This window comes from Paramisgurnus dabryanus, chromosome 6 (genome assembly GCF_030506205.2).
Source record: "Paramisgurnus dabryanus chromosome 6, PD_genome_1.1, whole genome shotgun sequence".
Classification (NCBI taxonomy): domain Eukaryota; kingdom Metazoa; phylum Chordata; class Actinopteri; order Cypriniformes; family Cobitidae; genus Paramisgurnus; species Paramisgurnus dabryanus.
The window spans coordinates 34189370-34214338 of NC_133342.1; the positions used below are offsets into that span (position 1 = coordinate 34189370).

The following is a 24969-nucleotide window of genomic DNA, read 5'->3' on the forward strand; positions in this document are numbered from 1 at the left end:
CCGCCCAGGGAGCGCAAGTTCATTCCCTAGTTTGCCGACGTGCGTCTGTGGAAGGGAAAACCCGCTGTGCGCCGGTGCAAAATACGAATGATACATGCGTCACTGACAAAGTCAATTGCGCTGGGTGCAAGATAGGGCCCATTATGTCCAAACACCTTGAAAAGTGGATTTTGCACAATATGTGGCCTTTAAGACACATTTTTATAATTATTGAGCAACAAGAGGTCTCCACTTCTTTTTTTCAAAAATGGTGATCAACCTCCAATATGGATATACTGTACCTGACCCGCATCCTGGCCCGCTTTTAAAAAAATAAGTAATTGTTTATTGTTAATAAGAATACATGGCAATAAATGTGACCCTGCATGTAAAAACCCAGCTAAAGTCATTATTCTGTGAAAAATAACCTTGATATCTTTAATATTGACTGAGAAAGGCCAAGTCAAAGATTAAAATCAATGAGGGAAATGATTAGATTATACCGTTTGTTGAGTTTGTTTGACAGACAGATAAACTACTTTTGGCTCGTTCAGGAAAAGGACAGTGCACAAAAAATGTATGAGAAATATTCCTTATCCCTTTATTGCTCTTTGTCTGTTACAGAAAAAAATAAAAAAATCTAAAAATAACTCAAGTCTTTACACCCCAGTGATCTATAACGGCCATTCCCAAACTGTGGTCCGCGGACCACTAGTGGTCCGTGAGGGTACTGCAGGTGGTCCGTGAAAAGGCAAAATAAAAATATGTATATTTTAATATTTTAAAAATGTTCATATTTTGGGCGAACGTTGAATTGCTGCCTAATAAACGTTACTGTGAACTCATTCATTCTGGTGCCTGTGAACGGCACGCTCTCTCAGTTTAACGTCGTTCAATAGGGTGCCAGATTTGTATATTCTTCCAGGCGAAAACCCGACTAAAACACACTGTAAACAGGCCTTAATGTGTAGCGGAAAAAACACCCAATCTGGCAACACCGCCACCACTCGGCGTTCACCAGTCACGCTGCATGCGTCATGACAACAACACAGACGCTTCTGAAATTCCTGCCGCGCAACTCAAATAGTTTAACATTAAATAACATCATATTTGTCTTAAATCATTAACGATTAACATAGGCTGCCAACGCATATTCCGGATCTTGAATTAGACTTTGACTAAGCTCACGCTATTTAACGTGCACGTGTGGTGTGCAATACCTGCGAGTTGTCATACACGCAATGCCTCGCAATGCTTCTCGCCCGGGGTGCGACCCCCACCCAGCTAGCCTTTCAAGGTATGTGTAAGCAAATACAAAAATTAAAAGACAGTCAATGCTAATGTAAACCCTGGTTGGATAAGGATTTAAAGTTGGACATGAAGATGAAATCTGACGCATTTAGCTTCAGTGTTAAAACTGATCAAATAATTGCTGTCTGTGGTGGTTCTATATGGGCTATAATGGCAATCATTTAAAAAAAAATAATATGGGAAAAAATAACTATAAATTAGTTCATTTTAAAATTTGTGAACTGTGAACTAAACTAGTTCATGTAGAAAGTTAACTTTCCCAACACTAAGAATATGTATATAAATAATTATGATATAAGGTTAAGAAACCTGTTGTACTGATGTGATGACCAGTTATAGTTTTAGTGCTATTAAGACTATTTAGATGTGCAGATTAATTCAGGACTTTGTGTAGACATATTTTATAATAAGTATTATGAGGTGGTCCGCGAAAATTCTTGATTACAAATAGTGGTCCACACACACAAAAAGTTTGAAAACCCCTGATCTATAATGAAGAAAGCATATTATTAAACGTAGGATTTTGATTAGGTTTTACTCACAAAAGAGAAACTGAACGTAATTTTTCTGAATTCTTAAAGAAACCATCCGGCTGTGAAAGAATTCTCTGCAAACAACAGTGAAGGACTGAGAAATTTCCTGCTGAATGGGATTTGATTTTCATTTCGTCTTTTATTAGACTCAGTGGTTTAAGCGTACATTATAAAGACTAGACGTATAATTAGAGTAAATGAAAGATCAGATTGTTCCAGTACTTCCCCTTAGGGCTGAACATACAGAGTGCAATCTCAGCTCTTTCTCAACTGTTTGCTATTACGCTACTGTGCTTGTTTTGTTGCAAAGCTGCTGTAATCACATGTTAAGAGAATGAGAATGTTCAAGAAGATTAGTCGTTTGATAGACACTGTGTTTAAAATGCAATTTTAAACTTGTCAAACTTGTCTTGTTATAAATGTTTTCTCATTAATCATGAGACATTTACCATGCCCTGTTTAATTTTGCTGCCAAACTTTAAATAAAGGTATACAGATATGATGTTATTATGGTGCTTTTCCATTGCATAGTAGCCCACGGTTTGGGTCGAGTGAGCTTACTTTTGGGGGCTTTTCCACTTGGTACAGTATGTAGTATCCTTTTTTTAGTACCACCTTGGTTGGGGTTCCAAGTGAGCTGAGCTGATACTAAAACATGAGGTGAAAACACTGCAGATCACTTATTGGTCTGAGAGAATTGTCACTACCAATGCCATCGTTATAATGCAAAATAAGCTTTACCATCTCGAGCAAACCTGTTATCATCTGTGCTTTGTTGTATAAATTCCCAAACTTCCTTTTGGCGCCGTAACAGTGCTTTCCAGTTTGTGGCAGCACATCCGCAACGCGCACATCCACTTGTATGTACGGCATTTTTGAAAGTAAGCGGAGCGCGTCGACTGATGCCATGGGTGTTTGTACAGAAACTGTCATGTGAGACAGAGGTAGTGATAAAAGCGATGTGCAAACATCAATCTGTGGTGGTCGATTTTGATTTTGTGGCAGACTGACAAATAGATGAATATATGGAAAACACTGCGTTACAATGATGCTCGCTTACACTTTTTGTATGATGTCACAGCAGTAGGCAGTGCAAATATAACGATAGGCTACGCCCTCTCTGAAGTGGTAATAAACTCAATGGAAAAGCTAACCAACCCAAGGTGAGCTGACAATACCTGACCCGTGGGGTACTATGCAATGGAAAAGTGCCATTACACTGAGAAAACAGTGCGAATTCACCAGCATAAATTGAACAGAACAGAAGCGCGTGTCTGGTAGGGGTGGCACGGTTCACAAAACCCTCGGCTCGGTTCGTATCACGGTTCTCGGTTCAGTACGGTTCTTGTTGTTATTTTTAATTTTAATTTTTAACACTCCAGAAATGTATTATCTTATTAATGTACTAATTATCCATAATTTAGGATACAGTATTAAAAAAGTTATATCATGTAATCATGCACAAACTGAATTTGACTTTAAGCACATTATTAAGACCATCTCTGAGGAAAGCCAGATGAGATTTTGATACAGCAAGAGGGAAGACATTGATGATTTCAACATGCTTTTCATTAATTTGGCAAAAAAGAGAATGTGTATTGCCATCTACATGAACTTTGTGTGCATTTTTAGCACACAAAGATAACTTGCATTTATTAAAATGCCAACTTCAGTGTAGCTCTTAGATTTATCATTGAGAGGCTGCTTTAATACTGCAGAGAGAATATGTGGACGAGAGAGAAACATAACGTTTACACTTGTAATATTTACATCGTCTCTTTTGTCCACTTTTGACTACTTCTGTCGTGATTACTTTGAGGGGCAATTTATGAAATAAGATTGCGCAACTTTCACACGCTAGCAAAATGAAACTACGCGGAAATCAGCCGCTTTCGTTTTATCAATGAAAGGCTAAAAATAGCGCTGAATACGAAAAGACATGAAATGTGTTCAGTACCTCAGAATTGATAAATGGTCGGAGAGAAGGCGATCTCCTGGGGCTGTCCGAACACATTCAACCCATAGACTGCAGTTCTATCTAAGTTTTATTTCCGCTGTCATCATAGGTAACATGAAATAAAAATGTTTTCACACACCAAACTTATACGCCGCTGGCGCATCCTCCAACTGCGGGCAGACTTCCTTTTCTCTCCCACTTGCCATTTCTACACGTAACATAACCTGCAGTTACTTATTCTCCAAACCAGTAACCTCTTCTTTCGCGCGAAAGGGAAACACGCTATCTGAGGTCACATACAGGGCATGAGGCTACATTGCGCATGCCATGAACCGTTGAACTGTGCGACACACACGCGCTCCGAACCGAGACAAGCGAACCGAATGGTTCGGATTTTTTTCATGAACCGTGCCACCCCTAGTGTCTGGACATGTGTGTTTGTGCGTGCGCGCGTCCGTGAGATGAATTAAGATTCCCGTCGAGTGATGTGAAAACAAAATGCTGCCAGACGTTGGAGTTAAAAGATGACGGGGCATCATCTATATCAATTTCTGTTTCTACCGAAGTCATGTTGCTGACCTTCAGTTCAAGCTGCGGGTGATTCAAGCGATGTCTGTGTGACTGCAGTGAAGCACAGGTGACGTTGGCGCAAAGTAAATCACGTGTTGACCGGTCAACAAATAAAATTAAAAGAACGTCATCGTATAAATATCCCCAGCATGCACGATGCAACATTGTGGCATTTTTTTGTATCGCAAAGTATCGTACTGCGAAGTATCGTTACATCCCTACTGGGGACCCAATTATAGCACTTAAACAAGGAAAAATTCAGATTTTCATGCCATGGCCCCTTTAAGGTGACTTGCTCAAGGGCACCAGTGAGACTCGAACCTAAAGCCCAACTCTCTTACCATTGATTCATTCATGATGTCATATCAGTTCAGAAACTGTTAGTTTTCCTGTGAGTACTGTTTGGTATAATCGCTTGGAGGACTTCTCAAAGGGTTCATTAAAAACTTTTTGCTAACAGCATTTACATGACAGGCTCTGTTTGGGAACATTACTGTGATCTGTTTGCACTCGACCCTTCATTAAATTTAATGATGGTTTGACTTCTGCTTATATTTAATCTGCTTTGACTCTCACTCTCCTGACTTGTTGGGTCATAATGATGCACACACAGCCTCACAGCTATGGGCTTGCTAAGTCTGACGTCATGCATCACTTCTGGGTCCAACCGATCTTAAATGCCATAGGGAAATAACAAAACAATCACACTAACATACACTCACATCGTAATGCCAAACAAAAACACACAATCCTAATTTTTTATGTCCATTACAAAATCCCAGATAACCAGACATTGACTCGAGGACATGTAATTTTTTTTTACAAATGATTAATATTTTGCGGTCGGTGATGCAATGAGCCTAGAGATGGCAGTGTATCCTGTGAGTTTATAAAATTTTCACTTAAATGTGTGATATGGATAAATAAACGGCTGTTTAAATAATATCCTCTATTGAAATGAGTGGAGGACTCGGAAACATCACTGTAGTTCAGGGGTCACCAAACTTTTTTCTCTGGGGGCCACATTATCGTTCCTGACTGTGATGGGGGGCCGGGTCAGCTATATGAAATTGTATGACCCAGAACAATTGTATGATCACCAGCAGTAGAGATTACTGGCTTGGCACAGCCAAAGTCCCCATCAGTAAATGGCTTTCCATGGGTAGCTAGTAGGTGAGCTACCTTTTAGCTAGTTCGGACAGCAGCCTGGTTTTCCTGAGTTTGGTGAAGGAATACATTCTTTTGTGTGGCCAGTACGCCTTTCATCCTCCGAATCCTGTCTTCTCTTGCTTACCCTAGCTAGTTAGCATACTCTTTGTGGTGGGTTTCGTGATGACGACACAGATTATATTCTTTGAAAACTGCCACACTTTCTTTACATATAATACAAACTGCACGGTCCTTACAATGAACAAAAAAATAATCGTTGGTCCACTGTTCTTTGAAAACTCTCTTATCAACTTTTCGTTAAATGCTAGCTATTTTGCTGTCCTGAACACTTCCAGTTCTGTGACAGTTATCTGCACGTGTGTTGTCTGTCACCGCTTGATCACGAGCATATAGTTAATTTATAACTAAACATAATTTTTTAACTTTAAAAAAATCAACAGAATACCGGATGCGAACATGTTATTACTTTCCAAAAAACAATAAAAAAAAAAAATTGCCTCATAGGGCCGGTTCAAGTAGTGGGGGGCAGAGGGGCTGGGGGGGCTGGTCAAAGGGGGGTGGCGGGCCTCATTCGGCCCACGGGCCTTAGTTTGGTAACCCATGCTGTAGTTCATCCAAAACTACATCCTGGAAACTGCCCCATTTTCTTTGTCTTTACACTGCATCTTTAAAATCCAATAATGCAGAGATAAAAATACACCTTATATTTAAGACTATAGTAAAATATGCAGGATCTTATCCATTAAAGTTGTTAATGCAGCTTTGGTTTGGTGCACCAAGGTCTTTTACCTACTAATTCTCTTTCATCTGCATTATACTTACAGTAAGCACTTTGAATACTATAATTATGCTCTCAACTCATTTTAGGTTTACCTTCTCACACACTTGCTTTGAACGGTGCTCGGTGTTCATTTCCTCATTTAAAATGACAGTGTCAGTTTCAGATGACAGGTGACAGATTCTGGTGACAGGTGATGGATTGGACAGAAGAGAGGGGTGCTAGGGGAATTTGGGGAGAAGTGGGTCACCTGTCCTAAATGCCATGGCAACTGAGATATATGAGGATCTGTCTATTGATCTGTACTTGTTGGTGTACTAGAGTGAGCCAGGTGATAAACGAGTGTGCTGACAAGCCCTCACACATCCTAGTGCTTCAGATCTTGGCCAGCATCTCCTCACATGCAAACATAACCCAAACATACATATGATGGTCTTAAGGAATAGTCACACTAGACTTTGAGCATGTAAATATTTTTCGGACGTTGCTGCTGTCCATCTATGCTCTTCAATAGAGTGAAAGGTCACACCTTGAGGTACCATTTTTTTAATGTTCTTTTTTACGTGATATGAATTTACAGGTCAGAGTTTACCAGACTTGAACACACTGATACACAGTGAAATGCAAAATATCTTCAAAGAAGTTTTATCATAAATTGCGTCACTTTTATCATAAACCCTTTAGATGCTTGTGCAGCAGGTACTTATTTTGACAAGAAACATGATGCACATGGTTCACATGACGCACCGAACACATATGTGACCCGTCACGGAAACCAGGGACTCAAGTCGGCAGCACAAGTTTCGAGAAAATGAGAAACAAAGTTTTTTTTCGAAATTTGTGATTTTCGTTTTATTGAAGAATCTGTTAGTTGAGATCACGAAGAAGCCTCTCCATGTTTGAGATAGCAGTTTTTGTATATTTAAAAGCGTACATTTTGCGGTTAAAATAGGCTTGTTTTTCCGGAGATTCTAGCGTGCAGCGGGGGGCGTCATTGTCTGTGTGTATATTTACATACTGTATAAGCTTGTGTTTTCGCCTCCGCCCACAAAGGGAACAGCGTGACTACTAAATAAGGATAGTTCGCCCAAAAATGAAAATAATGTAATTAATGACTCACCCTTATGTCGTTCTAAACTCGGAAGACCTCCGTTCATCTTCGGAACACAGTTTAAGATGTTTTATCGTTAGATTTAGTCCGAGAGCTTTCCCCTTCATTGAAAATCTATGTATGGTTTCCATGTCCAGAAAGTTAATAAAAACATCATCAAAGTAGTCCATGTGACATCAGTGGGTCAGGAAGATTGTGTTGATGCATCGAAAATACAGTTTGGTCCAAAAATAGCAGAATTACGACTTTATTCAGCATTGTCTTCTCTTCCGGCTCGAGCGTGAAGTCACGTGACTGTAGTGACGCGCTGCCCTGTTCCTCAGACATGTTTGCTAAGTTTTTTTTTTTTTTTTTTCAAACTTATAGCCTGCGTCTCCCCAGACTGTAAAGCTCGGGCGCACAAAACAAAAGAAAAATAAAAGAAGCTGGGGCGGAACAAATAACAGTCAGCCGCATCGTACGTCAGCCGCGTCACTGACTTTATGCGGCGCCGCAGTCGTATGACGTCAAAGTACCGCGAGAGCTCTTCAAGAAATCTTACGGAGTAGTTTAATTTCGACTCGCTCTCGCGGTACTTTGACGTCATCTGTATGTCAGTTCTTGCAGCGCAGCATGAGTCCAAACACACAGAAGTTACACAGATATAGTTGTATTCTTCATATAATTGGCTACATGTTTTGTCTATCAATATTTTCCATGAAGTCATTGGCTGATGGAGGAACGAGCGAGCCATTGGTAACCTCTCTAAAGGATGTCACGTTTTCGACGGCGCTGTTTGGATGATCTATTATACTACTTCCCTATTTTAAATACAAACTTTGAAGGCGGGTTCATGTGTTTAACGGAGTGTAAGCTCATATACCCTTACATGTTACGATTTAAATAGTCTTCAGATTATATATTATATTGTATTACCAGACATTCATGCGAAATCTGATGTAAACAATCTATATTTCACGGATTATACGCATTTGTGGACAAATAGGGACATTGGATAATCTGAAACAGACTGGATTCGACTTGTGATCCCCACAAAGGTAAAAGAGTCATGTTTATTTTTGCGGGTTGTCATTTGGTCATAAAATACTACATATGATGCTAGAACATCTCAAAAAGGGTTTTACAGGGGGCATGGCTTAGCTAAATGAGATGTAAATGAGCCCTATTGTCTCCCCCAGCTGAAAAGAAGAGTCCCTTTCGTCTCGATTTTCTCGGTTTGAGTATTTCTGAGTTCCTATATTCAAATGGCCACAACTTCTCCAAATCTTATCAGATTTCCATGTGATACACATCGTTGGAAAGCTTAGAAACTGCACTTTCAGAATCTGTGAATAACTCAAAATGCCCAGATCCGACTTGTGTCCCTACTTTCCGTGACTGGTCACATATTTTAAAATGATGAGCCACACAATGGGCTAAATACATGTTGTGAAGAACTTCGCATCGTGCACCCTTTGAAAAAGAAGTCACTGGCCGCCACTGCAAATAAGTGCAATTTATGATACCATTATTAGTGTGTTTTACTGGTAATTTGACTTGTATTATTGAAATGTTAGCTTGGCAAAAAGTTTGGATTTTTCACCCTTTTCCCAAAGTACATTGGAGCTGTACATGCACATTTTGTAAAAAATATCTTGGAGTGTTGCCAGAATGGTTTCCGAGGGAACAAACGTACCTCAATATAATTTTGCTGTGGTATGCAGAAATAGGATTATGATGATGTTAGGTTTAGAGCTGCAAATTTCGACTATTTTTTCAACCGATTAGTCTATCGATTATTTTTTCGATTATTCGAGTAGTCTAAATAAAGATTTTTTTTTACAAATAATAAATGTAACATCTGCTATTAATGCCAACATTTTATTGAAGCATTTTCTCAATTAAACAAATACACAAACAGTGCCAGTGCCAAGGAAAATATAACAAATCACATAAAAACAAGTCCAACATTAATTCAGCCTAACATAAACAGTGCAAAAGGGGCATTATTCACCTTAAACAAATAAAATATATTAATATTAAAGAAGTAAAATAAAAATAAATCAAACTGAATAATAACTCCTTATTAATATAAAAACATGTCCTGCTCTTTATTGTTCCAGCCCTAGTGCTAATCATAAACTAATGAAGAGTCATCATTAACTACAAAATGACTCACATGAAATCATTGTTTATTAATACATTAACTAAAAAACATGTCATGTTGTACTTAATGATGACTCTTCACTTCGTTTATGATTAGTACATGCATTTACTCAGCATTAGTTCAGACTGAAGTAAAAATAAGTTCATTGTGATTCATGAACCCTTATTATAAAATGTAACCATTATATTATTACTGTTAATATTATTACTATCAGTAGTAACGTTACTGCATTCTCATTTAGCATCAACTTTAACATTTAACTTTTCTTAAGTCTCGGGTAAATACAAATTTAGTTAGCATGATCTTCTAATATTTTATAAACGGCGTTTACGCTGCTGTTACTTTAAATAAACGCATGTCAGGAATACCTAACCAGACGAGCTTTTATAATATCTGCGCACATAGCAAAAAAATAAGCTATGGGAACTCCGCGCTGCCAGCTGGCTTTCAGTGCACGCGGGCACATGCCTATCTCAGTGTAACACAGTAACTTATTATTTCATAACTTCTTAATATAAAAAGTTAAACTTGTCCCGCTCTTTATTTACTGTTTCAACATACTGCCCAGACGCGATGCAATGTCGTGTCTATCAGGCGTCTCGCAACTCGTATTAAACTAAGATGTAAACACAGCTGTATTAAGCACCATATATGCCTGCATTGATTCTATTGTTGTATAAAAACTTACTGTAAAAATTCAAATACTTACGCTGCCGTCGCGTCATTCTGAGGTCGGAGAGCTCCAGGTTGTTTTCTTTTAAGATGATCATGCACAGATGTTGCGCTGCTGTGGTATGCCATTTCAGTTTTACACAGTATGTGTTTTATTTGGTCTCTGCTTAAAGTATTCCCACACTTTTGATCACGTTCTGGCTGTTTGGTATAACACTTGTATTATCCGGTCGGAGCTGAAGCCGCCTTCATTTGAAAACGTAAACAATGCGACGCATCGACGCATTTCCGGCAAATCGACGTAATTACGTAATCGACGTAATCGACTACGTCGACGCGTCGTTCCAGCCCTAGTTAGGTTAGTAGTTTAGTATCAACCACAAAAAAAATGTACAGTGAAATTATTCCATTAGCTATGTCTGATTGTCTAAACCACATCAGTGGTCCATTGCTGTCACTGTTGCCATGACGGTCGGGTTTAACCTCTGGCAGACCCAGCAGATCCCAGATCAGTAGTGTTTTAGTGTTTAACCGCTGGCACGGAGTAAAGAGGACAGGCACACAGCCACCATTCCTGTATATAATTTAGTGCTTTTACTAAGAGAAAATGGGCAGGAGGAGGATGTGTGGGACGAAAATCCTGATGCTGAACTACATTGTGCCGGGACACTGTTGTGCTTTAAATTAAGTGGGTGTTGATTTATTTCGTTTTGAAATGTATTTTTTATTATAATAATATGCTGCTGCAGTAGTAATATTGTCTTACAATGTATTGTATGTTTTTTAGCATATGGATTTTGCATTGTTCTTCTATAGATAATGTTATTGATAACAATTTCTGAGCCATTTATATATTTGGTAGATGTTTTAATTGGTGGATGTTAAATTATACTGGAGTGATGCAAGTCTCTGGTCTGAGTCTGACTACTCCTGTTGTGCCCTTGATCATGATAAATTATCTATAAATACAGTACAGTGTCTCTCTATACATGGGCGTTGGATCAATCTATAGAATCTATTTGAACACATTAGTCCTTAATAAAAATGTTTTTTAAAAATCATAATTTTCAAACGAAGCACTTTTAAATATTAAATATGCTAATTTAATGTAAACCTAACCATAAGAAAGAAAAATCACAGATGAGATCTTTTTTTAACTCTTTCCCTGCCAGCGTTTTAAAAAAAAGTTGCCAGCGCCAGCATTTTTTATGATTTTCACTAAAGTTGAATGCCTTCCAGAAAATGTTCTTCTTTACGTATATAAACAAACATACAATATATCAAAAGGAAGAACAGTTGAGATCATTCAATTTTTGTGAAGGATTTTTAATAGAGATTAGATTCATAATAAAGACATAGAGTTTGAACTGTATGCCCTTAGGGAATACTTCTGGGTTTTATAAGTTGGGTAAGAGCGGCACCTGGTGGATAATAGTGGAAATACGGATTTCCAGAAAAACTCGTCATTGGCAGGGAAGTGTTTTCTCTTAATTGACAAGTTAACTCGTCAATGGCGTGGAACAAGTTAATATCTCAATTATTTCTCCCAGACATTAGTCACTGGGTTTCCATCGAAACGTGAAGTGAATCTTTTCAAAATTTTGCTGCAGGCACAAGCAGCAAAGGCATTTCAACGACGTCAAGACCCATATATGGGAAAGGCAACGTCAACTGATACAGCTAGACAATCAGTTACGTAGGTTTAATGTTCGCTACTTCAGAATTTATTCAAAAAAATGAATTTCCATCTCCTATTATTCGCATGTACTCTTTTTTGCATAAGTCAAAAACCACATTCAGCGAGCATAGAAACTTTTTGCAAAATAAGGGATATATATTTGAAATTTGGCGTTTCCATCACTCGTTTCTTAAGGACACATAAAATGCACATAAAATCTGTGTGATGGAAACCCAGCTAGTGAGAGCAAATGGAAACTTTTGCTTAAAGGTGCAATGTGTAACTTTTAGAAGTATCTCTTGACAGAAATGCAATATAATATAAATAACTATAATATTATTAGTGGTGTATAAAGACCTTACAAAATGACCTGGTTTGTTTTTATTTCCTTAGTATAAGCCAATCCTTACATGGAAGTCGCCGTCATGTTTCTACAGTAGCCCCAAACGGACAAACTGCTCAATAGAGCACATTTTGTTTCTATGGTGTCCCAGAAGACAACATGATTGTTCTGTGGTAGCTACCGTAGCTTCACTATGCGTTTCAAAAGGGAGGGGGGGTTGTGGCTAGAAGGGAGCTATAGGGCTGCACGATAAATCACATGCTATTGTCATGCGCATATCTTCAGTAAAGAAAAATCTGTAATTAATGTAATATTTCCCAGCTTGTCATGAACTACGTCTTTGTGTAATAAATGCTGCTCCTTCTGAAAGCAGGTGATTTTGATTTACTACTAATCAAGGAACTGGCTTTACTGGCGAGATGCGCATGAAAATCCCATGCAATTTATCGTGCAGCCCTACAGTATACAGCTATGATATACATGCCTCATAAGCTCTTTTCGCATCCTAATTCTACCCCAAATTTAACCCTAAACCCAACATCTTGCGAGATTTGGCTGTAGCTGGATCCCTTCTTGAAGGGGGAAACTGGGAGGGGTGAGCTAAAGAATGAGCGGTTAGTCTCACCTGGATTCCCCTTAAAAAATCTACACACTGGTCTAGGGCTGCCACTAACAACTATTTTATATCAACTATATTTTTCTAAACAATTAATTTACCAGCAGAAATCAACAAACATTCAATCAAACATTCCTAAAGGGCTGGACACACCAAAACTTTTAACTCTTTCCCCGCCATTGACGAGATATCTCGTCAATTAAGAGAAAACGCTTCCCCGCCAATGACGAGATTTACCGTCTTTCCGCAATACCGCTATTATCCACAAGGGTGGCGCCCTTCCGCAACTTTTTAAAACCGGAAGTATTGCCCTATGGCAAGCTGCTGCATGTCTGTGTCTGTTTTAAAGATCACTCTGAATGGGATCTCTATGAAAAGTCCGTCACAAAAATGGAATTATCTCTGCTCTTTGCTCAAAATATGGTGTTTTTGCAAAAACCTACCCATATTCAAAAGCTGATTGCAAAAGAACCACTAAAGGTAGGATGAAACGTTTTTTTTTTTTGTTTGAAAGCAAAGGGTCTGTTCTTTCATTTGGTATATTGTATGTTTATATATTTAAAGAAGAACATTTTCTGGAAGGCATTAAACTTTGGTGAAAATCATGAAAAACGCTGGCGCTGGCTGGCAACTTTTTTTAAAAACGCTGGCGGTGAAAGAGTTAAACGCGGCTGAAAACGCCTTGAGGACGCCGAATGCCAGCTGTTTTTCAGCTGAGTGCCAGCTCTCTTCCGCTCTGCACTTTGGTAGCTGTGATACTTCAGCTGCGAGCCGGTTGGTTGCTGTGGTAATGTCCCACCCCTCCTCCACTGTGATTGGGCGGCCGTGTGAGAACTGACATTGACGAGCGGAGCTTTTCTCCCAAAGTTGAATCTCTTTCAACTCTCGACGCTCAGCGCCGAGCGCGTAAAAACCGCCGAGCGCCGGTTTTCAGTGCGGAAAAAACCTGCTAGCTGCTGGCTTATTTGAAAAACGCCGAGCTTCCATTGGAAACAATTGAAAACATGCGCCGGCTGCGGGCGTAAAAGTTTTGGTGTACACATCCCCTTAATCCTAATGTTCTTTTAAAGACGGAGTGCACAATGTTTAAAAAAACGCTTTGGAAAAGGGAGTCGGGCCGAGTACCAAAACACACTTGTAGCCAATCAGCAGTGAGGGACGTGTCTACTAACCGACATCCTTGCTGGGGTTGCGTATCTGTGGGACGGGTCTATCAAAAGAAGGTCCAGATTCTATTGGGGTAGGGGCGTGATTGTTTAGGTGATTTTAGATGTCAACATTGGCTTTCAAACATTGTGCACTCCGCCTTTAAAAGGATAGTTCACCCCAAAAAATACAATTCTGTCATCGTTTACTTACACTATGTTGTTACAAACCTGTATAAATATCTTTGTTTGAATGAATACAAAGGAAGATATTTTGAGGAAAAAAGAATACTGTGGAAGTGAATGGGGCTCATTAACAATTAGAAATTAGTTTTATTTTCGAAAAATTCATTATCTTCATAAATGTTCATCAGAGCAAAGAAATTTATACAGGTTTGTAACAACATGAGCGAGTAAATGACAGAATTTTCATTTTTGGGTGAACTATCCCTTTAACTTGGCATACTCTCTTTATATTGTAAATAAATTCTCGTTTTGGAACCAAACTCTTCATATATATTTGTATTTATAATGTATTAATTATGTCATTTATGCCCTCATACAATGAAATGTCCTTAAAATGGTAGGCAAAAGACAGAATGATGGCAAATTTACTGTGCCTTTCATAGATGCTGTATAAGAAAACACCCTTGCATTAGCATTAACTGTAGTTTTTTGTAATGTAATGTATAGATAATATAAAACAATGCATAATGTTATAAATCATAGATTTTGAAAAAAGAAAATATAAAAGACTTTGTAGGATTTATGATGCTGATGACAGTTGAAACATGAAATCAAAGTCGTGTGAAGAGTTACGTTATGATACATTAAGCCTGAAAATTAACAAACACAGGCACCGATCAATCATTTTCTTTAAAAAGAACAGCAGATTTAAAAGTTCTGCCTTAAAGGATGAGTTCATTTACAAAGAAAAACCCTTAGTAGCTCTGCCTTTTACGGCGGCTCATCTTCCTAAATAGCCCCAGCATGTTTTTTCTTCAGATGTTCATGCATCGAGCTGGTACTGCTGTGATGTGCTAACGAAACTTTACCGAGTTTACAAACCAACCTTTTATTACCAGCTAATCTGAGATACTCCCATACTTTAGACCCCTTCGGCCATTGAAAACCTTTGCAAACTATGGCCCTGTCCCAAATGGCACACTCCAGACTTATGGACTTCCTCAGAGTCAACACTTTGTTGATATCATGTAGTCCAGACCTTAGAGACCCTTAATGCAAGTGCACGAGTTGTATTTTGGGACTGACTCGAGCATAATGCCGGAAATAGGAAGAGAAGTTGTGAACTCCTCACTTCCGTCTTCTTAAGGGCTCGTTATAGTCATGCGTAGGTCCTACGGCGTAGCGGGCACGGCGTAGGTTCCGCGTCGGTTTTCATTTATACTTTTGCGTCGTCCTCTGCGGCGACGTGCAAACACACGTGCAGACTGCTGGTTGGCAGTAACCACACGTATAACCGTACAGTAGCAGCGCAAACGTCAAAGAAGAAGAAGCTTAGCAAGTTGACCCACAAACGAAGAAGAAACAGCAACTTGTTGTGTATAATTTGAGAAGACCAGCAATGATGGAAGAAAATAAACAGTGACTTTTGATGCAGTTTGAGTTTAATCACTCCTCAACTTGGCTCATCTTTGTTTTCACCCTCACAAACGGAAATACATATGACGCAGTTTTTTTTACCTGACGGGAGGGGTTCTGGTGGACCAATAACAGCGCTTGCGGCCCGTGTAGATCTGACACAGCTAGCAGAGCTACGCACAGTATCTACGCTGTAGAACCTACGCACGACTATAAATCGGGCTTTATTGGTCTGATTTTTCGCAAGGACTTCTGGGTTGGTAGAGTGCGCAAAGTCTGCTGCAGTGCCGGCTTTGCTGAAGACAGCTTCAAGGGTGTAAAGGGGGGTGCTAATGATCACACTTCGGAGCATAAAATGACAGATGGGACACCCTACGGACTCGTAGACTCATGTGCGATTTAAGGCCACAAGACCGAAAGTCCACAATAAGTGTGCCATTTGGGACAGGGCCTAACTCGTTTGACATTGCACTCCAACCCGCTTCATCCATCACCTGGAAAGGCGGACTGGTGGAGACGGCGATAGATATAAGGTTCGCGCCTACTAGTGGTGTGGAGGAAACGGTTGTTATTTTAGCGTGAGAACAAAGTTTTAAAGGTTGAATAATTGAATCGATTAAAAATATCACAGTCGATTGTATCGACCAAATGCGACAGCTGGTACTTTAAAAGAATAGTCTATCCATTTTCAATATTAAACTATGTTATTATCTTAACTAAGAAGAGTTGATACATCCCTCTATCATCTTAGTGCGTGCACGTAAGCGCTGGAGCGCGCTGCGACACTTCAATAGCATTTAGCTTAGCCCCATTCATTTAATGGTACCAAACAGAGATAAAGTTAGAAGTGACCAAACACATCAATGTTTTTCCTATTTAAGACGAGTAGTTATACGAGCAAGTTTGGTGGTACAAAATAAAACATAGCGCTTTTCTAAGCGGATTTAAAAGAGGAACTATATTGTATGGCGTAATAGCACTTTTGGGAGTACTTCGACTCAGCGCAGTAACACCCTTCCTCTCCCATTATGAGAGTGAGAAGGGCAGCGGACTTTTCAGGCGAGTCGAAGTACTCCCAAAAGTGCTATTCCGCCATAAAATATAGTTCCTCTTTTAAATCCGCTTAGAAAAGCGCTACATTTTATTTTGTACCACCAAACTTGCTCGTATAACTACTCGTCTTAAATAGGAAAAACGTTGACTTCTAACTTTATCTCTGAGTGGTACCATTAAATGAATGGGGCTAAGCTAAATGCTATCGAAGTGTCGCAGGGCGCTCCAGCGCTTACGTGCACGCACTAAGATGATAGAAGTATGTATCAACTCTTCTTAGTTAAGATAATAACATAGTTTAATATTGAAAATGGATAGACTATTCCTTTAAGTCTCCTCTGTTTTAGATGTTTCTCCTGGGTAAACAGACCATTAGTCTCCATTAGAGTTTCAGAAGAGATCTCAACAATGTCACAAACTGAGATTCAATTTGCCGGTCAGCATTCAAAAGTCACAAGACTTTTTTAAGATGTAAAATACATTTTTGGTGTCCCCAGAGTACATATGTGAAGTTTTAGCTCAAAATACCATATAGATAATTTATTATAACAGGTTAAAATTGACACTCTGTAGGTGTGAGCGAAAATGTGGCATTTCAGACCGCAATGATGGTTTGTTGCAATTGAAACTCAATTGTGCTGTCAATAATTTTTTCTCTTTGCACTAAATGGCGGTGCTGTGATTGGATAGTGCAGATTAAGGGGCGGTATTATGATAATAAGATCTCCTCATGACATCATAAGGAGAGCCAAATTTCAATGACCTAATTTTTCACGTGCTTGCAGAGAATGGTTTACCAAAACTAAGTTACTGAGTTGATCTTTTTCATATTTTCTTGGTTGATAGAAGCACTGGGGACTCAATAATAGCACTTAAACATGGAAAAAGTCAGATTTTCATGCCATGGCCCCTATAATGTATTTCAACAATTGTCCCATTTGTTTCTATCGTGATTTCTCCTAAGCAATTTTAGAAAAAACATCTGGGACCAAGAAGATATTACAATGAAACACAACTTAGAACTTCATCATATCTTCTGAGCTATAAAAAGAGCAGCATCAGCAATACATTTACATCTGACATTGAATTACATACAGCGCATGACAAGGTATACATTTTTATAAGTATGTGTGCTTCACTGCTCCCTTTGTTCAAACACATGACCTTTCGCTTACCACTGAGCTGTACAGAAGCACAATAACATTTCCTCTGGGTTATAACATACTGGTAATATGTGACCCGTCACGGAAACCAGGGACTCAAGTCGGCAGCACAAGTTTCGAGAAAATGAGAAACAAAGTTTTTTTTTCGAAATTTGTGATTTTCGTTTTATTGCAGAATCTGTTAGTTGAGATCACGAAGAAGCCTCTCCATGTTTGAGATAGCAGTTTTTGTATATTTAAAAGCGTACATTTTGCGGTTGAAATAGGCTTGTTTTTACTGCGGTAAAGTTGGTTTGATATTCAGACATTCAGACTTTTGGGTTCAATAACTTTGTTAATATGCATTTAATAGTGATAATTTCATCAGATTACACTTACCAATCGAAATGTGCATATGTTACAAGCCGTATTTTAGTAAAAGTCGCGGTTTTTAAGAGTCTTTTAAACACGTTAATCTCTATGGAATGGTGTGACGTCATCAGTCTCTGAGGGACCGTCTAAAAATTACATGATACTTTTACAACAACCTGCTAAAATTATTGTGAACTGAAAATTTCTGCTTGTATTGATTAAAAACGTTTCAGATGATGTCCTGTGAGGTTTTCATTGTATAACTATTTGCATTAGATGAAGATTTTTTTCTGCCACTGTGTTGTGTTGATTTATTAATGTCATAAAGAAGTTCAATAGGTTTGGAAAAGATGGACTGAGTGCTCCAATGAAATCCTATTTTGGACCATACAGAACAAGTTACACCCCAGTTTTTCAAGTTCTCATCTGTTTTTGTTAAGTGTAATAAAGAGTTGTGATCATTATAATAAAACGTAACAGTGTTCTTCATGTGTTAAATATTGAATGACAGGGTATACCATCTTTTATATTTTCCTGTTGTATGAGATTTTCTTTAATTTATTTATTACATTAAACTCTCACAGTATTAACTGTTGTGTTGTGCATTAATTTATGATTTGATTATTTGATATTAACAGTGTTTCACTGTCCATGGTACTGAACTCATCATGTTATTGACTACACAGAAAGCATGTCATCAAACCGAATGTTTATTATCTTTCAATTCTAACTAATTAAAAATAAAATGTTGAAATGTTTTTTAAACAATTTATGCCTCAGATCTTTTGGTCTTCGAGCACTGTGTTCTATTCACTTCAGTGAGATATGATCTAGTTCAATAGCTTTTGGAAGGAGGCACCTACACCTCCAAAGCAAGTTGGAAAATGTGTATAATTTTTTGCTTAATATGTCCAATTTATAATAACACAGTTTTCTGTAATTCTGTATGCAACTCTATTTTTCCTATAGCTTTAAAAACAGTATGGTCACTGCTCAAAAACATGATGGGAAATCAGCATTGTACTCCAAAGAACATATTACAACTTTTAAAAAATAAAATGATTTGCTTTAATTGATTATTTATGACAGCACATTTCTTTATGGGAATTCTCTATGCAACTCTATTTTTTCAGTAACTTTAAAAACAATGGGTTCACTGGTCAAAAGCATGATGGGAAATCAGCATTGTACTTCAAAGAACATACAACTCTCAAATGTACAATTATTTGCTTAGAATTGATTATTTATCACAGCACATTTTATCTATAGGAATTCTCTATACAACTATTTATTTAATAGCTTTGGAAACAAGAGGCTTACTGTACTCCAAAGAACACATTACAAGTTTAAAATGACCAATTATTTGCCTAATGTCTTCAATTTATTCTTCAATGCAAAATCATTTGGTTCGAAAGCTCTTAAGAACAAGAACCTGTTACTCTAAAACAAGATGGAAAATATGTATTGGACCCTCAAGAATATTTTACAAGGGTTAAATATAAAGTTTTGGCCCTTATATGTCAAATTAAGAATAACCTGCTACTCTAAAACAAGATGGAAATGTGTATTGAACCCTCAAGAACATTTTACAAGGGTGAAATGCAAAGTTTTGGCTTAATATGTCCAATTTAGAATAACAGAGTTCTCTGTGGGATTCTTCAATGCAAAATCCTTTTGTTCAATAGCTCTTAAGAACAAGATCCTGTTTCCCTAAAAGTTTACAAGTTTGAAATTTACAATTATTTGTTTAATATTTCCAATTTATAAAAGAATGCTTCTTTATGAGATTATTCAATGAAAAACAATTTTAAATAAATAAGGTACCTCCAGGTCCTATACAAGTTAAAAAATCTTTATTGGAACATCAAAAATATATTGTATTATATTGTCTCAGATGTTTAATTTCTAATACAAATCAAAGGACTTAAACACAGTCTTAATGCAGGCCAAGACAATGTGAAGATTTACACACCCATTTTATTAGAGATGTGTACCTTTAAGGTACCAGTTGTGAACAAAAATATTAGCCCCCTTGGTAAATATGAGCAAAGAAAGCTGTGAAAATAAACCCACAATGTTTCTCATTTTGAGTTTGAATAAATATATGATAAAAAATATGATGTTAAACAATTGTGGGAGAAAGTGTGGGGGGAATTACACTAAGAAATAAATGTTTTTCTCTAATACACACTGGATACAATTACCCCCCCCCCAGACATTTTTATGAGTAAAATATTTCTGAAGTATATTCCCATTGATATAAACATTTTCTTAGCACATCAAGAAACTAGAAACATGATGTTGCCCAACAGTCATATCTTCCAGTTACACAGGAGAATAAATATGATGTAACAAATCCATTTATCACAATGAGTAAAACCAAAGACTGTCAGCAAAAGATTGATAAGCTACACAAAATAGAAAGTGGCTTTAAGGAAATAGGTAAACAATAGAAACAAACAAAAAACAAAACGCATTACATCAGTCTTATTCAATAGTGTCATTTATAGAGTATCTACTTTATATGCTTTATTCTTCTTTTCTCATTTCATTTCAAGGGCCTGACATGAAAATCTGACTTTTTCCATGTTTAACCCTTTAACTGTCACCCCCCCCCACACACACACACACTCAAGGGGGTGAAAATGTGATATGCACTTACAAATTCCTAAAACTCTGGAATTCTTTAGTCTGGAAGCTAAATCTTGATCTTGTTTTAAGTGCTATAATTGGGTTCCCAGTGCCTCTATCAACCTAGAAAATGTTAAAAAGATCAACCCAGTAACAGTTTTGGTAAACCATTCTCTGCAAATACATGAAAAATTAGATCATTGAAATTTGGTTCTCCTTATGATGTCATAAGGACATCTTATTATAATAATACCGCCCCGTTAAACGGCACTATCCAACCACAGCACAGTAGTGATGGGCGATTTCGAAGCACGCTTCACGAGGCTTCGAAACATTTACGAATCTATTGATTCGAATCATTGGTTCGGAGCTTGCTTCAAACTGGCCAGTCACGTGATTTTAGAAAACTAGGCTTCATTACGTCATAACTGTTTCGAAACGTTTTGAAAATCCGACAATTCACCACTAGGGGGAGTTGATCACTAATGAACAGTGTCGGTGAACTCGGGTCAGTTTTATTATAAAAGTTCATAAACATTCATCCTTCTGACTAATAACACAACCATTTGTCTACTTTTTGTTTATAGACAGTTTTAATGACAAAAATGTGCATAATTAAAAAGGGAGTTTGTTTTAATGGTTTGTTTGCCATAAATAAAACTAAAAACACATTAAATACACTTTTAATTATGTCTTAATTAAATTAAATAATGTATTTTTCTTAAAAACATATTTTTAGAGCAATTTTGCTATTATTTGATAAAAAGTGTAAAATGTTTGGACAAATCTTGCTGCTTTTACACTCTTTTGACCAGCAGGTGTCACCAGTATGTAGCCTATGGTGTTTGGAACACTTCGAATAACTGAATCAATTTGCAAAGCTAAAAGAATGGTTTACCAAAAATAATGTACTAGGTTAATCTTTTTTGTATTTTCTAGATTAAGAGAAAACTAGAATCCAAATTATAACACTTAACATGAAATAAGTCAGACGTTCATGCCATGTTCCTTGTGAGTAATTTGCAATATTTTTTCCCTCCACCAGCCAGCAAACAGTCTTAATGATACACTGTTGCAATTACTGAAAGAGGAGAATCAGTTCATTAAGAGACAAGGGACAAATGCCTAACTAAAGGAAACAGTAATCGCGATAATGGTGACTTCAAATGAATCTAAAACAAACACAAACTGTTGATTTAATGTAACAAAATTGGTGGGAAAATAATATCTTTCTACTAAATAACGTGTGTGAATGCTAAAATAGTTGAGCACTTGTATCTTGTTCTCACAGCAGTTTAGAAGTTTGACATTTATCATCCATGTTTAGAAAATAACTTTGCAAACAAGTTGTAATGTTAGGTTTCAAACAGAGATGGCGATAGAGTGGCAAAAGTGCAGCAGGGGTTATTGCACCCACAATGCAATGCATTGTAAAAACTGGCAAAACGCCTGTAAAACATTTTATATTTATAATATACCTTAATTTAATCTAGTCCATTCAACAAAAAAGTGTGGCTAGTCAGCTTTACTTTAAAATTATTTGTTTAGCCAACATAACAGATTAAGTTAAGTAACCAATACAGACTTGCATCTCATTGGCTGAGGATTTTGCAGTGTATTATGGGTAATTGTTGTTCTGGCACCCTCTTGCAGAAGTGTAGCACCATTAGATAGGTATGTGAGTTATAAATAGCCAGAGGTGTAAAATTCCTCAAAAATGTTACTCAAGTACAAGTACAAGTACAAGTACAAGTACAAGTACAAGTACAAGTACAAGTACAAGTACAAGTACAAGTACAAGTACAAGTACAAGTACAAGTACAAGTACAAGTACAAGTACAAGTACAAGTACAAGTACAAGTACTGAGTGTAAATTTTACTTAATTAAAAATAGTGATGGGAGAAACAAAGCTTTGAATCAATTGAACCAATTGCTCCGAAAATTGATTTAGTTTTTCAAAGCAGTTCGAAACACCACACACGCTGGCGACCCCTGCTGGTCAAAATAGTGTAAAAGCAGATATGCCCAAACATTTTACACTTTTTTTAACAAAATAATAGCAAGATTTGTATTAAAATATGTTTAAAAAATGTTTCACTTAATTAAGACATAGTTAAAAGTCTATTATGTGTTTTTAGTTTTATTAAGGGCAAACAAATCATTAAAACTAACTACACTTTTAAATATGCACATTTTTGTCATGAAATCTGTCTATAAACAAAAAGTAGACAAAATGGCAGTGTTATTAGTCAGAAGGATAAATGTTTTATGAACTTTCATAATAAAACTGACCCGAGTTCACCTAAACATATTAGACACTGGTCATGTGATCAACTCCCCGTAGTGGTGAATTGTCGGATTGTCGAAACGTTTCGAAACAGTTATGACGTAATGAAGCCTCGTTTGCTAAAATCACGTGACTTTTGCCAGTTTGAAACAAGCTCCGAACCAATGATTCAAAACAAAAGATTTGTAAATGTTTCGAAGCCTTATGAAGTGTGCTTCGAAATCACTAAAAATGGCATTATTAAAAAAAATTGTGATCAATTGCATTTTTCATGTACAAATAACTAAATTTTTGTTTGTTGACTCTACTAAGGTTTGTTAAGTTTACGTAAATATCTTTTGTAAAATGAACTAAATTATTGTTTTTTTTTAGATTACTTAAACAAATTGCGTGGAACTTGTTGACATAATATTTTTAATTAAACCCAACATTTTATTTTTTTGAGTGAATTTTGATTTTGTTTGATGTGGGTTTCCCTGCATTAAGTACATCCATTTGCAAATCTACAAAACAGAAGCAGAATAGAAATGTGTAATGCTCCAAATTGTTTTCTTAGTGTTTAATAAGGGAAACATTACTTCTTATGTGGACCAGTGTTGGGCAGTAACAAGTTAATATTAACAAGTTTCAGTAATAATATTATTTTCCATAGTAACTAGTATTGTAACTAACTACTGTTGGCTGCAGTAATAAGTAATCATTTTATTTTTGAAAGTAGTAACTAGTAATGGGTAAAATATAATATTTTCGCCCAACACTGATCTGTACAAAGCATATAATTTGCTGGGGGAATAAAATAATATATTTACAGGCAATACACTGTACTGCAGCTCTGCTCAACTCATATCATGCAATTCCAATGCCAATCCCTGCTGTGTGAACTGTCCTGTTGATTAACCATAATATAAAAAGTGTCCAAGTATGCATTTATGTGAATGCCTCATTTGAAAAACCAAAGGCGGATCACTTAAAAGCAAGTCAATAACCTTTAACAGCATTTTTCTTCAGCTGTTTGAAGAGATCCTGGAACGACAGTCACACAAGCCAATGTCAAGTGAATACAATCTGTACCTTTGTCCAGAAATTCTGAACTTACTTTTGACACCTACATTGCACCCTTTCCCTTTTGAAGTAGTATGATAAAGAAATTTAACAAAATCTGAAGAGGTATGCCTCATATTAGAGTAACAAAGATCAAGTCCGAGAAGTCATGGAAAACAAACTGCCATGGGAAAAGGTGTTTGACATTGTAAATAAATATTGCAAAATACAGTGGTGACCACCATGACCTGGTGGCCTAAAGCACCAGTCAGTTAAATTCTCATGTTATCTTGGACTGCATTAAGACTGTGTTGAGGTCCTTTGATTTGTATAAGAAATGAAACAACTGAGGCAAATAATTGTACATTTAAAAGTTGTAATATATTCTTAAGGGTCCAAAACACATTTTCCATCTTGCTTTGGAAAAGCATGTTCCTGTTCTTAAGAACTAGTAAAGAAAATGATGTTGCAGAGAGAATTCCTATAGAGAAATGTGCTGTCATAGATAATGAATTCTAAGGAAATAAATGTACATTTTAAACTTGTATTATGTTCTTAAGCGTCCAATAAGCATTTCCATCTTGTTTTAGAGTAGCAGGTTATTGTTCTTAAGAGCTATTGAGCAAAATGATTTTGCAATGAAGAATCCCATAGAGAACTGTGTTGTTAAAAATTTGACATATAATTGTGCATTTTTGAGTTGTAATATTTTCTTTGGAGTACAATGATAATTTTCAGATCATGCTTCTGAACAGTAAGCCCGTTGTTTCCAAAGCTGTTGGAAAAAACAACTTGCATAGGGATTTCCCATAGAGAAATATGTTGTGATAA

At 37.0% G+C, this 24969-nt stretch overlaps 2 protein-coding genes across 16 annotated transcripts in view; both read left to right on the forward strand.

Annotated features, from left to right (window-relative positions):
* fam163aa (family with sequence similarity 163 member Aa) overlaps window positions 1-24969 on the forward strand; it is a 43356-nt gene that overhangs the window by 10415 nt on the left and 7972 nt on the right. The gene's annotated exons all lie outside the window — the stretch shown is intronic.
* The window catches only part of LOC135767353 (NLR family CARD domain-containing protein 3-like), a 205292-nt gene continuing 183181 nt past the window's right edge, over window positions 2859-24969 (forward strand). For all 15 annotated transcript variants that reach the window (XM_065276999.1, XM_065277003.1, XM_065277000.1 and 12 more), the window contains exon 1: window positions 2859-2869. The gene's annotated coding sequence lies outside the window, so the exon portion shown is untranslated. The remainder of the gene's footprint in view (window positions 2870-24969) is intronic.